This window comes from Pinus tabuliformis, chromosome X (assembly GCF_031772625.1).
Source record: "Pinus tabuliformis cultivar Carrire ecotype Pingquan chromosome X, CPIR1, whole genome shotgun sequence".
Taxonomy (NCBI): Eukaryota; Viridiplantae; Streptophyta; class Pinopsida; order Pinales; family Pinaceae; genus Pinus; species Pinus tabuliformis.
This window is the reverse complement of record NC_142308.1, coordinates 370313357-370316863: the sequence shown is the minus strand read 5'-3', so window position 1 is coordinate 370316863 and position 3507 is coordinate 370313357. Positions and strand designations below refer to the sequence as shown.

Here is a 3507-nt window from a genome sequence, read left to right as displayed (position 1 = left end):
ACTAGATTGAAATAGCGAGTAGACAAGCATTTCTGGAAAAACTAGAATAGCATGTGGCGGCGCCTTGCCTCATCCTACGCTTTATCATCCCTGGTCTGTAGTGGAACTGGAAAGCTTACCCTCAACCTTGGATATGCATACAGCGGCACTTTCCTTGGAGTCGTCAGCCCACACACTTCCGTCATATCCAGCTGCGACGGATCACCTTCAACTCTCCAATCGAAAGTGTGCATCAGCTAAGCCAATGCCAATTCAATGGTAGGAATAGCCATGGGAGCCCCCGGGCATCCTCTCCTTCCTGCTCCAAACGGAATCATACGGAAGTCTGATTGATCTGCTAAATTCACATGTTCATCCTCCATGAATCTCTCCGGCTTGAATTCGGAAGCATCTGGTCCCCACACATTGGGATCCCTTCCTATAGCCCACACATTCACCATTACGATTGTTTTCTTAGGGATATGGTATCCTCCTACTGTCACAGCCTCTACAGATTCATGAGGAATCGCTAGCACCACAGGTGGGTATAATCTTAGCGTTTCTTTCACCACACAATGGAGGTATTTCATGCTTGCTACATCTGATTCATTCACTTGGCGATGCTTGCCGACTACCCACTCGATTTCTTCTTGCAATCTCTTCATTGCGTGGGGATGTCTGAGCAACTCAGTCATTGCCCATTCTAACGTGGTTGAGGTGGTCTCCAGCCCACCCGCGACCATGTCCTGCACAAATACAAAACCAATGAATCCAAAATATTGAAGGATTTAAGCATAACAATGAGGATCATAAATGATAATAGAATGGCCGAGGGTGGAGAGACATACAAGAACAACAGCCTTGATGGTTTCCCGTGTGATTTTGGAGTCAGTCTCAGCTTTCTCGAGCACATCCACGAAATCTTTAACTTGAGGCTCTTCTCCTTCTTGGTGATTTGAGGTGGTGGCCATGCGATGAGCAACATGGTCGTCTATCATTTTCTCTGCGAATTCATTGAATGTTTTATGGATCTTCTTCATGCGCCCCTTGACACTGTAGTTTAACAAGGCGGAGGAGGAGTTGCCAGAAAGTATTGAAATTCTGGTCATGTTTAGAGAAATGCTCGCAGAGATTTTTGTAAATCCAAGTTATAGTTGTTAAACTTCAAAAATTTAGGTGTCCTAGATGTTTTTGATGGTGCTGAATTTATTTCCACCATCAAAAACATGATTCAAACACGGCCTCTCCAAGATTTTTTGAAATTTTTTGCCTGTTACAGCCACTTTTGGCTGTCCAAACAATTCCTCCACGAGTTTGAATGCTTTAGGCATATACACATGTAACTTTTCATTTTTATTAATAAAAAATTACTGATTTTTTCTTTGGAAAAAAAAAATCTTAATTTTAAACTAAAATAAATATTTATTATATATATAATTTGTAATTATATTAATAAAAAATTTTACAATTTCATAAATTAACAAATTAAAGTGAATCAAATTATTATTTTTATTATAATGTTTTATTTTACAAACAATACCACATCTTTCAGATTGACAAGATATTTTAATCTTCATACTCATTTCATTTATAGAAACTAAAACATTTCGTGAATACTCACAATTAAGTTATTATAAGAATTTCTTAAAAATAAAAAGAATATAATAATTATAACAATAATTATAATTTTTAAATTACATTTAAGTTAGACATTTAATTTGGTGTATTTGACTACACTCTAAATACCTTTATATCAGAATTTCTTAAAAAAACACGTCAAATCTATGTTATATAATAAATATTTAATTTAATATAAATAACATAAATATTTCGAGTTGGCTTTAGTGTGATTTTTTGGAAGTTTTTCTGGTAGTTTTTCTTGTTTAATTTCTCTAAAATTAGTCGGAATTTATTGAAATCACAAGTTTGATGGGTAACCCTTACACGATCCAAGTGTGTTAGGATTTTTCAGGGTGTTGAATTCATATATACAATCAAAAAACCAGTTTAAATAACACAAATCATGATTTCACCTAAAGCTAATTCATATATATACAGTAAAAAAACCAATTTAAATAACACAAATCAAGATTTCACCTAAAACCCAAAAAATCGCACTAAAAACAACTTCTAAATATTTAATTTAATATAATTGATAAAATAGTTAACATAAAATTAAAAATGTCCCAGAAATAATACAAAAATCTTACTCTATAATCTAAACATTTTAAGTATTGTTTTATTTTTCCTTTTAAAATTAATTTTATTTAAAATTTAATAGAAATTTATTAAAATAATAAATTTGCATTATAAATTTTACAATTTCGCACACACACCAAAAAAAATCGATCACCAACTTGCAATTACACCAAAGAAAGAATACAAAAGCTAGGACAAATATACGGGACCTATAAAGTAGGGACATATCTAACTATTTTGCAGATGGATCTATGCTTTTTCCTTTAAATCCCGTAGAGCTTCGAATGGATGTTTTGTTTCTATCTATTGTCATGCAATAGGATTCGGGATTACGCAATTTTTATTAAGGAAATCACGAACGTAGAACTGAAGTTGTAACCTTAGCCGTACGCTGATTTTGAATCGAAGGGTCTTAAAAACATACCACTATTCTTCTTGTTGCTTTGGTTGCTTTTGCTCTTGCTCTTCTTTGGAGGTCAAGGATCGAATATTAAGAAAAGGCTTGGCAATGAAACTTATGAACCATGGTTTCGATCTCGAAAAAATCATTATAGTTCAGATAGTATGGGTAGTGGTATGAATAAAAATTTGTTAATTTGTTATCAATATTTCTGGAGTTTGGAGCTATAAGGTCATTAATGTATTGAAGTAGTATATACTAAGTTTTAGAACTATAACGCCATTAATGTATTGAAATAATATATGCCAATTTTTATATAAAGATAAGTACAAAATTTAAGAGTTAACGACAGCATGCACATGGAGTGCATGGAGAAACTTAGCTGCATGGAGAAACTTAGCTCTGAAGGTTCTGATTATTTTTATTAAAAAATTTCCAAAAAAATCACACTAAAAACAATTTTTTTTATTAAATAAAATTGAATATGATTATTTCTCAATACTAAATTTGATTATAACCATAGTTACCAAGTTTTCTCGTACTACACACAAAAAAAATTCAATGGTACATTTATCTTAATGAGAAATGGATTTGTCTGGTTGATCGTAAGTTTTATGTTAAAAGAATGAAAAGTAATAGGTTTTTTTTAATTTGAAATTTTAAATAATAGTGAGTGTTTTATTAAAAAAAAAAAACAAAAGTTTTTATATTAAAGGATTATATAAATTTTATATTAAAATATTACTGTTAAATAATAATGAGTTTTTTATTTAAAAAATAATAATTATTAGTGTAGCTATTATGTTTATTGCAAAATAAAAGATTAATGTCGTGGAATTTAATTAGAAGGGTATTTTTCGCACCAAGGATAATAACACATATTTGTTGTTAAATAAATTTGGATCCATTAAGAATAATCCTTGAGACAT

At 31.4% G+C, this 3507-nt stretch overlaps 1 pseudogene; it reads right to left on the bottom strand.

The window, feature by feature from the left end:
* Positions 1-236: 236 nt before the first annotated feature.
* Positions 237-1088, bottom strand: LOC149140047 (cytochrome P450 750A1 pseudogene; annotated as a pseudogene).
* Between the last annotated feature and the right edge of the window lie 2419 nt (positions 1089-3507).